Consider the following 11,987-nt stretch of genomic DNA (forward strand, 5'->3'; position numbering starts at 1 on the left):
CGATGAGGGTTGCCTACATATCCCACACCCTGTGAGAATCAAACTGACGTAGTTTGGCAAATAAAACAAACTATTTTTGAAAACAAGATTCTTTTTTCATTTTATTGGCAAAATAAACAAACTATTTTTGAAAACAAATCTTTTTTCTTTTCCTTCTCTTTTTTTCTTTTTTTTTAAATTTTCTCAAAAATTCGGCAGAGTTTCGGCACTATTTGGATATTGGTTTTTTTTCAAAACAGGCGATTAACTCTCTTTAACTCTCATACTGCTATTTCTCTTTCCTCAAAATATTCAAAAGCCAATCAGCATGCAAGTCCGAAGCAAATAAATGCACAAGTAGCAAGTAAGATGCATCAGGATGGTCTTTTTCATTTTTGGTACACCTGTCCTAGACAAACCCAACTCCTGTGTTGAGCCTCCAAAGTCAAATGCACATGATGCACACAAAAGTTCCTATTAGGTATCCAACATGAAGCTGAGTTATTCTAGGTTCAAAGCCTGGGTATTTGTTCTAGACTGTGTACCCGAGTGGACAACTCGAGCCGAGGAGGGGGCTACGTACCGGGAACCAAAAGGCCATCCGGCTTAGTAACTTGTCTGAGCCTCTTTCTTATTTCAAGGTATGACACTAACAGAATAGGGAGTCTCGACCAACGAGCACATCCCCGAAGGTGAGAAGAGAAGGGTTTCATAGCAGTTATATACAGTCCAGACAATATCAAAGCGGTAAAAGCAACATTTAGCACATTAGGCCCAAACATGTAAAAATCAGATAATAAACAAAGCCAATTATAACAATTATTACAAGCTCGAATTCTCGAACCCTGAACCAGAAATTCTGGGTTCTCGTCCCTAGCAGAGTCGCCAGAGTTGTCACACCTCCTTTTTACCTACACCCCGGAAGGAAGGGTATAAGGGAGTTTTTTCCAATTTAAGTGACAATCGAAGCGAGATTTATTTATATTAAGAAATTCAGAGTCGCCACTTGGGAGATTTATGGTGTCCCAAGTCACCGGTTCGAATCCGGAATCGAGAAAAATATTGAATTTGTTTAACAGTCCGCGAACCAGAAATTCGGGTAAGGAATTCTGTTAACCCGGGAGAAGGTGTTAGGCATTCCTGAGTTCCGTGGTTCTAGCACGGTCGCTCAACTGTTATATTCAGCTTAATTATCTGACTTAAAGCATTTTGAACCTATGTTCAATCTTAACTTTAAACCGCTTTCATTTGAAAAAATTCAACGTCACATAAAACACGTTTTAAATCGTGTCACATAAATGCACCTACAGTCCGCAACACATTTTATATAACATTGTTTAGGATTTGAATTTGGGTCACATAAATGCGCACCCGAGTTTAGGAAGGTAATTTATTAAAATAACGCGCCTAAAGCAACTTCGCGTTTGCAACTTTGCGAGGGCCATGAAAATTCGCTAAATGGCGCGCCTCGATTTCTAAAGAATTAAGATTGATCAAGTGATGGCCATAGGTGAATGGCACCTATGTGTGAATGGCACACCTCAAAACTATCCAACTAAAAGAATTAAGGATATACATATTTAAAACTAATTTTAAATTAGGTACCACAACTACGCCACGGAAACCGTACCCCTAGCTATGATAATTATTAATTAACGCTCCTAAAAGTTCGCCTACCTATTGTCAATCCCGAGTACCTTCTTTGTGAGAGTCTCAGTAACGTCTTTCATTGTAATTTTATCAAGTAGTGGTTTTCCAATTTGTCTAAAGTCATGCATTTCACACAATCGTTTCCCACTTTAAACAATATGTTTCTGAAGAAGCAACTTGGATAATTCTAATGCTATGAATTGGTATTTGTTTGGAGGCTAAGAATAGAAAACCAAAATCTGCAACACTACAAGCCATAGCTAATTATAGAGCAAATTTATCACTCAAGAATTCACAAAATTTGAAAAAACAAAATCACTTAGCTAATATGACTCTTGAGTCTCTCGTTCACAACCCTTACCAAAATACCCAATAACGTATTTGGTTCTTTGAAGAGAAAGGGCGAAGGGTAGAGAAAAGACCAAGAAATTTATTTGTGTTGCAGCAGTAGCCTCCTTTTAATTTAGCATGCTAGCACTGGAAATCAAACTCAACAACTAATTTAATAAAGGCAATAACTAGATTGATACCTCCATATCAATAAACATACACAGCAGATTCAATCAAAGTAAGCAAAGACAAAACCAATCCCATTTAATCACAATTGTTTCCCTCGAGCTTCTATCATTTCCATTTGACTTATGCCTCCATATGTATTCACAGAACAAGAATTCACAAATTGCTTATACTTAAAAACTCAATCAAAATTCAGCTCAAACATATCTAAAGGGAGAATCATATTGCCATGATAATTCAAACTTGCACAATTAACACAACATGCAACCCATTTTATCATTTAATCTAGCTACTCGAACTTCTAATAGAAATAGCTATCTAGAATTTTCAAGTAGACTATATTCATAGATCTTAAATTTAACGGACACTTCTAACAACAACATAGCTTAAGAATTAAATAGATGAAAATCAGTAAATACTACATGATAATCCATTACAGTTTCAATGTAAAACTCATGATTCAAAGAGTACTCTAATCATATTGAAATAGAAATCGACAAGACAAACTGAAAGAAACTAAAAGAAAGAAACATCTGATGAAAGAGAACATAATCTTCATTTTTTCTCAATAAAGAAATACTTTGTGAATCAATCTTTACATGCTTAAAGTCAAGGATATGTACCTGATGATAGCAAAGAAACACCAAAGAAAATGGAAGATCAGCAGTCAGTAGAAGCAGGAAAACAGCCCAGATTTTATCCGAGAAAATAATGAATAGCCCCGGATATATCAATGTATCAGTTAACGGATAGAAAACTTGAACAAACACTTTCCGAAACCAATTCAAATCGTTTTTCAACACTACAGAAAATCAGAAACTACCTAGGAATAGAAAGTTTCAAAATTCAATGGAGAACATCAATGGAACAGTAGTTTTCTCCCTTTTTTTCCAGAGTATTCTCAACTCTTCACTCTCTATTTTTCTCTCCCTAAACTCCCTCCCGTCCCAGCTTCTTATATATCAGTGAGTATCCCCCTTTTAAGGCATATTCTGTCCTTTTTTACTTCTGTTTCCCTTCCTTTCCAGACTGTATACCCTTTTACACCTGTATTTTTTAGCCTTTTAATTACATCCCCCATGTTCTCTAATTTCCAGCTCCTAAAAGGGCATTAACCCAGCCACTACTAGACCCCTTTTCATTTTTAATTCATTCCACTACTTAGTGCTTATAATTTAATTCAGTAGTGCACCACTACCCTTTGTTAGCAGACCCCCTGAGTTAAAACCCCTACAGTTCTAATTCATTCAGTTTGGAAGTTCTGAACATTTACAGACTCAAAAACAAAATCATTTGGGCAATTAGAATCAAATGTCAAGTGCAAACATTATTGATTGAATACAGAAGATAATTAATAGACCTACAATCAAAGCGCAGACACAAACAGAACCAACTACACTGAAGCGGGAACTACGAATAGACGAACATCACCTAAGTCAAAGAAATTGAGTCTGAAGCTAATCGCAACTTCAATCAGAGAATGGACCAATCAAAACATGTAGAAGAAAAGAAGATGAGGCAGAGGTAATGCGAGTTTGAAGATGAGCAAAAATAGTAAAGGGAATTCACCGATTAGACTCTGAAAACATCGCTTGCCATTATGATTCATACGAAACTGATACTAATCGCTTGTTCTTGTAAAGAACAAGTGAGCAGTGTCAGTTTTTGTGAGGAATTAGTCTTCTAATCATGGAACGTAAGGGCCTGGACCAATATATGTCACTGGGTTCACGAAAAATCAAATTTTGAACCTCTAGGGCTCAATCTTAGATTCAATATTCGCGCGGTTTTAGTAAGACTCGAAGGAAACCAGTCTAGGATTTGGAAAGAGGGGCTCGGGGTGTTTCTATGGTGTAAAGATGGAAGGGATGGGACCACCGGAACCGCCGTGAGGCGATTTTCGGTGGCGGAAGGCGGCGGAGCTAGGCGGTGAGACAGGGTGTCTCTGAAAAGATAAGAGACGGAGGAGGGGGGTTCTGAGAGGGGTAAGGGGTTTGGTTTTGGGTATATTAAAATGGGTGATTTAATTTGAGCCGTTGGATGATTGAAATCCAACGGCTCCGATCAAAGCTTTTAATCAAAACGGGGTCGTTTTATTTGACTGGGGCTGGACCGGTTCAGGGCAGGTCAGGGTCGGGTAATGAGGAAGGCCTTGGACCGTTCGATCAAATGAAATCGACGGCCCTGATCAAAGCGTGTCCAAATGACGTCGTTTGGTTCTGGTAAGGGCGGACCGGGTAGGGAACGAGTTTGGGCTGGACTGGGGATTAGGTCTGGGGTGGGTTTTTGTTTTGGGCCTAGGATTCTAACCAAATTGGCCCAAACCAGATTTTCCTCTTCTTATTTTCTTTTTCTTTTTCTTTTCAATTTTCTTTCTAATTAAAATAAAAATACAAACCTAAATTTAACCTTGACCAAATTATCCTAAAAATATTAATTAACTCTAAGTAGTTATTATCACAAATAACTAAATAACTAATTAAAAGAAAATCACACAATTTTGACATTAAACACTAAAATGCGAAGTACGTTATTTTTGTAATTTTTTCATTTTTGTAAAACAACTTACTTAACTAATCCTAATTGTAAAATTAAATTCTAAATGCAAATGCAACATATTTTTGTATTTTCATTAATTTAACAAATAAACATGCACAGATAATTGCAAAAAATAGCAGAAAATACCACAAAAATCCACAAAATTGCAAACAACGGAAAAATTATTTTATTTTGAATTTTTTGGAAGTAATTCTCATAGGGTAAAAATCACGTGCTCATACCAAGCACTCAATGTACATTGTCAAATTAACAGTTCAAACCACTAAACCTTTACGATCAATAAATGTCAAACCGAACCAAATGAAAACCTTGAACAATATAAGAATCTCCATAACTAATACTACACAGCGAGACCAATACAACAATTTACAATTAGAAGGTATAGACAAATCAAATTTAACAAATAGTAGGGATTCGTGAAACTATAAAAAGAAAATTAACATCATGAATGAGAGAAGACATTGATTAACATGTAGCAGTTAAACAGGAAAAACATGTAGAGCATTTAACAGTTAAGACATGGAATGAAGCAACTAAGTAAAAGCGGAAAATCAGGGAAAACAGATAGCTCGGTGGCGTATAAGCACTCATCACCTCGCATATATGCCGCTCACATGAAATTTACATAGTACATAGTCCGAAATTTCCTAATTCCCTCAAGTCAAGGTTAACCAAGATACTTACCTCACTCCCCAATCAATTCAAAGCTCTGCCGGGGCCTTTCCCCAAGAATTCGCCTCGAAACCACTCATATCTAGCCACAATTAACTCAATAACATCAAATATTTCTAAAGGAATCAACTACAATGCATAAATTTAGAATTCCCAAATATTTCCCTAAAAAGTCAAAAATCGACCTCGGGCCCGCTTGGTCAAAACCCGAAGTTCAGACCAAAATCCATTTACCCATTCACCCCCGAGCCCGATTATGTAATTAAGTTTGGAATCCAACCTCAATTTGAGGTCTAAATCCCAATTTCTCAAAAATCCCTAATTCTATTCAAACCCCCAATTTTTCACCATAGAAACATTATATTTTAGGTTGAAAACTAAACGAATGTAATGGGTAATTGAAAGAAAGTAGGTTAGAATCACTTACCAAAAATTTGGGGAAGAAAATATCTTGGAATAATCGCCTCTAGGCTTTCTAGCTTTTGAAAATTTGAAAGAATGGCCAAAATCTCGTAATAGGACTGTTTAATAGCTGGGCGACAGTGTTCATCGCCTTCGCGTGAACATTGTCACGTTCGCGAAGAGCAAGGCCTAAGTGGCCTATGCGATCACGAGTAATTGTACGCGTTCACAAAGGTCTATCCCTCCTGACCCCCGCATTCGCGAGACTGGGCTCGCGTTCTCGTAGAGTTACCTCAACTCCTCTACCTAGCCTAGCTAAAGCTATGCGTTCGCGTGAGACGGGTTGTGTTCGTGTAGAGCAACCCTCCCCTAGTGCCCCGCATTCGCGTCCATGGTCTCGTGTTCGCGTAGTGTAAAATCATCCCCCAGCCCAGATCCCCATCGCGATCGTGACGCACAAAACAACAGAACACCAGATTTTCTAAGTTTCAAAATACCCCGTAGCCTATCCGAAACCACACGATCCCTCAAGGCTCCAAACCAAACATGCACACAAGTCCTAAAACATCATACGAACTTGCTCGCGCGATAAAATCGCCAAAATAACACCTAGAACACCAAATCTAATGAAATTTTCAAGAAAGCTTTAAAACTTCTATTTTTACAATCGGCATCTGAATCACGTCAAATTAATTTCGTTTCTCACCAAATTTTACAGACAAGTCATAAATATAATAATGTACTTGTAAGAGGCTCTATAACCAAAATATGGACCCAGTATCAACAAGTCCAAACATCAAATAATTCATAAAAACCATTAAACTTTCAGATTTTTAATTTTCAACAAAAATTCATATCTCGAGCTAGGGACCTCGGAATTCAATTTCGAGCATAGGCCTAGGACCCAAATTACGATACGGACCTACAAGGACCATCAAAATATAGATCCGAGTTCGTTTACTCAAAACGTTGATAGAAGTCAACTAAATTTAACTTTTAAAGCAAAACTTCTTATTTTTATCAGTTTTTAACATATAAAACTTTCCGAAAAATTCTCGGACCGTGCATGCAAATCGAGAAATGATAAAATAAGATATTTAAGGATTCAGAACACGGAATTTAGTTCTAAAATATAAGATGACCTATCGGGTCATCACAACCATGGTGTATGTTATTTGCTGATGACATAGTTTTAATTGACGAGATGCAGAATGGTGTTAGCGAGAGGCTGGATCTTTAAAGGCAGACCCTAGAGTCTAAGGGTTTCAAGTTGAGCAGGACCAAGATGGAATACTTGGAGTGCAAGTTCTGCAATAGTACCCAGGAAGGGGATATAAAGGCGAGGCTTGATACGCAAGTCATCCCCAAGAGAGGTAGTTTCAAGTATCTTGAATCTATAATACAAGGTAACGAGGAGATTAATGAAGATGTCACGTATCGTATCAGAGCAATATGGATAAAGTGGAGATTCGCTTCCGATGTCTTATGTGCTAAGAATGTTTTGTTGAGACTTAAAGGTAAGTTTTACAAGGTTGTAGTTAGACCGACTATGTTATATGGAGTATAATGTTGGCCAGTCAAGAACTCTCATACCTAGAAGCTTAAAGTAGCTGAGATGAGGATGTTGAGGTGGATGTGTGGGCATACCCAGTTGGATAAGATTAGGAATGAAGTTATTCGGGAAAAGGTGGGAGTGGCCCCTGCGGAGGATAAGATGCGGGAGGCGAGGTTGAGATAGTTCGGGCATGTTTAGAAAAGAAGTATAGAAGCCACAGTTAGAAGGTGCGAGTGGTTTACGCGTTTGGTAAAGTTAAAAGTGATTATAAGCCAATTTCTTATAAGTCCAAAATAAGCCAAAAGCCATAAGCTGGTCACCCCCAGCTTAATTTAGCTTATAAGCACTTTAAATTTGACCAAAATTTTTACTATTTTATCCTTAAAATATTTGTATGCGGCGAAATCAGAAGACTCGATTTCTCGCCATCGAGCCATTTCAGATGAATGCCATGAGACCCTGAGGACGCGAATCCACAACCGAGTTCCCTCCCTCGGGGCTCGTCAGGGCCCGACTCAAAGAAGACGAAGGACGAGGCCAAAACAGAAGGGGAAGTTCCCTAGGCACACGGCTAAGTATGACAGTGCCGGCCTACCCAGAGCCTACGCCGAAGTGTCGCGTCTAACTATCACATCTCTATACTTTACACTAAATGCCCATGTACTATAGCCGGGTTCCCCTCATACATAAAGGGAACCCGCACCACCTTGTAAAGGGCTGATGTTGCTCCAACTATTTCTCCACTAGTGCAATAATATCTCTCTCTCTCTCTCTCTCTTTCTTCTCTCTAACTTGCTCGCTCTCACTGGTTCGAGGTCACTTTAATATTTATCGCTTTCTTACTTGTTCTTCATTCTATCGCTTGGTATTGGCCAAAAAGATCCTTGTTTAATCATATCTTAAGTGTTATCCCATTCCCGACTGCCCCTGATAGCTCGAGCTCGACCTAGACGTAGACCTCGAGGTCCCCTATCGACCAGTCCTACACCCGGGCAGCCGACCTATCGGTCCGAGCATTGCCTCGTTTAAGCTTGCATTTCATCATTGAACTTTATCTTCTTAGCATCATCTGCTCTAACAACTAGCATAAAAATAGATCACGTATTTTTAAAATCACATTTACAAATTTAATTGTTGTTACCATTTTCACGGTAAACAGTTTGGCGCCCACCGTGGGGCTAAAAATAAAAGTGATTATTTTCTTGTTGGTTTCATTGCTCAAATGCAAGTTATCTTTCACACTTTTTCTTATCCAAGATCTCTTGATTCCAGGTCAAAATGTCTGGCTCGGCAAATAGGGTTGAAAACAACTACCTCGAAAATCATGGCGAAAATGGTGTGGCTGCCCCAATCGTTGGCGCGACGCCGTGAAACCCCGATAACGCATCTGGGCCGATCCCAGCGGACGTGGGCTCACAAGACGTGCATCAAGTCAACGAAACCTCGCACACCGACGGGAGTATACAACATATCGATCGATAGGAATCCCAAAAACCCCGGCTCGAGAAGCACAGGAAGTGAGTCTTCACGATATTTTTGAAATGTTGCAGGCACAGCAGTTGGCTATCGCTCAGTTGTAAAGTCACCCGGAGACTCCCAGCACAGCAGCGCCGGAAATAGCTCCCCCCGCCAAACAAATATCCGAGAGATCAAGCGACGACGAATCGGTAACCAACCCTGCCATAGCAAAGATGCTCAAAGATCTCTCCAAAAGGATCGAGTCAGGTTTATGTAAGTCCATGCAACGGCCGTCCCCCGAGGAAGCGGTCCCGAAACCCGTTTCATGGTAGTCTGTAATGCCAAAACTCCCTAAGTACAACGGGACCTCAGATCACGATGATCACATCACCACTTGTGCATGCGCGGGAAGAGGCAAAGACCTTCAAGATGAAGAGTTCGAGCCCGTCTTGTCGAAGAGGTTCGGGGAAACATTCTCAAAATGAACCAAGATATAGTGTCGTATCCTAACACCTAACCCCACAAACTTGCTTAGCGTACCGGCAGATTCCTCCGCAAAGACACACGCATGCCATCGAAGCAGCAACGAGAGAGCCCGATACACCCACGGTCGAAAAAAAGAGAATAAAGTGCCACGGAAATTCGCACCCCATTTCCTGATAGAACGAACGTGATTCCCCCGGTCTCGGATGACTGGGCAGCATAGGCCTTCTCCCAAAGCCCAAACAAACCAAGCCCAATGGTTTCAGGGCAGTTCAAACAAAACTTAGTTAAGTACCCAGCCAAGATCTGGTCGGATGCCCGTATCCGGCGCTAGTCACAAATCAGGGCCATGGACGACCATCTAGGAGCCCCCTCGGGCTTAGTATACCCGAGCAAGTTCTTGACAAAGAAACTAATGCCAAATAGATCGAGGTACCACCCGTACGCCGCGGATAGGGAGAACGCCCCGAGAGGTAATCCACCTCGCAACTATCGGGAAATGGCCCGAGGGCAATATCCTCGAGGAATCTTCAACAAAGCCAGATTTGACGAGGTACGACCGGCAGGGGCACCTTGCCCATCAGAGTACAACTTCAGCATCATTATACCAAACATCGTGTTCACCATAAGTGAAACCAGGGACGCCAAACAGCTCAGACCTATTCGACCGAGTCCCCCTTAAAGGAACCACAACCTAGCGCGGGAACCGCAGGGCACGCATGACCACAAGGTCAAATATGGTCACCAGCTAGAGGAAAGCAGCCGTGCTACTCAATAAAAATCGACGTCGAGTACTTTCGAGCAATCAGGCTCGAATTCATCCCCAAGGAAGGAAGGCAGCCAGGAAGAACGAAGCAAATGAACTGCGACATATCGCCACGATAGTGGTAGAGCGGCGCCACCCTCCAAGGACTCATAAAATGGAAAGTAAAAATGTTCGTCAACAGGGAAAAATGGGTTCAGGGATATATTCCAGAGGACATCCTTACATCCGGCAAAAAAGGCACCGAGACCTCGCCTCGGCCTCACACTAACACACTGGTAACCTTCTCCCTTTCAAATAAAACATATGCTCATGAATTCAGGTGGCTCTATCAACATACCAACAATGCCAGACCAAGATCAATAGGGTGGCTCGGACTGACGAACCAAATATCAAATCTTTGACGGATTCCAAATGGTGATCACTACAACAAGAAGGAAAGCCATTCTCTCGATACAGCTCGTCTAAGCTCGGACTAGAACACCGAGTTCTATACCGTCAAAGAAGGCGCAAGGCACGAACGTCTTATTCAGATGGCCACGGGCGCACCGCCCAGAGATAGCTTCGATCCCACTTCGCCAAAAGAATGAAATCCCATGCAAGAGGCGGAATTAGAACCGTCGACAGGGAGCAATACGCGACGAGGGGAAATTTCTCACCATATGACGCGTCGCCGACATCAATACCTCCACCCTCGAAAGGATCAAAGGGTAAGTAAACCACATCTTCGGCCGAAGCCTGATTAAACATGACGGAGGGCTGTACTAGGGCCCATACCTCGAGACAGCAGGAACATACCAAATCTCGAAATGTCGCCTACACACCCTACGGTAAGGAAGAACTGCTATGCTCTTTTGTTATTTTTTCACTAACCTGCATTCAGACAATCGGTCGGGACATTCGGAAGTTCTAACTCCACCCAGAGATCCCATGGCCTTAACGAAATCCATCGTGCTCTTTCCCCTCGGTCGGACTTCTACCCCAAAGAGGGTCTCGCCAACAAGGTTATTAGCGGAGCAACATACCCCCATAGGAGGATCCGACAAGATCACAAGCCTTCTTCCACAGTCAAACAACGAGCGATCATCATTTTTTGAGGGCGCCATCCCCTCGGAAAGACCGGGGAACGACAGACTGAATTTCAAATAGGAAATGGTGCACCAGACCGAACAGTCCAAGAAGTCGCGCCCGCGCGGGCCGATCTCGCAACAACAAAAAAACATGTATTTATGTCAAGCAATAAAGAATATATTTCGGCATCTCGTATTCCAGAAAAGGGGATTTCAACACGCTTACGGCCATGGCCTCTCCACCAAATGCATCCCGAAATACTCAGAGACTTGGCGTCAATGATTCGGCACCCGCACGACCCCAGGGTTAGAACTCCAGGCTCATAAGGCCCCGATGAGGCAACTCCGGGCTCATAAGTCCCCGACGAGGCAACTCCGATCTCACGAATAGCGGCCTTCGAGCCTAAGCAAACTCAATGACTCGGAGACTGTCATTAATTACCATGCACTGGAAAACCCGAAACTGTAAGACCTCGAGCGGGCAGACTCGGTATAACCAGATCTATTCTACATAGTAACACAAACTGTAAGACCTCAACAAACATGACAAACTGTAAGACCTCAACAGGCATGACAAACTGTAAGACCTCAACAAGCATGAAACTCAAAATCCCGAAGTTTAGACTATACGTCGCATTTGTAAGAATCCCGAAAAGGCATACCCTCAGTGTAGATGCCTAAACTATCACTCTGGATCAAAAATGGCTTCGGCCAAACACATATGACTACGGTCAAAACAGCTGATACATCCAAATTAACGTGACTCGGGGTCGCCCGACCGTCGCTAAACAAAATCGCAGGCCATTACTCCGAATATACTTCGGAAAGAACCGGTTAAAACATGCTTCCCTCAACAGGCAAACGAGCTTCAACCATGTCA

This window comes from Nicotiana tabacum, chromosome 11 (genome assembly GCF_000715075.1).
Source record: "Nicotiana tabacum cultivar K326 chromosome 11, ASM71507v2, whole genome shotgun sequence".
Lineage (NCBI taxonomy): Eukaryota > Viridiplantae > Streptophyta > Magnoliopsida > Solanales > Solanaceae > Nicotiana > Nicotiana tabacum.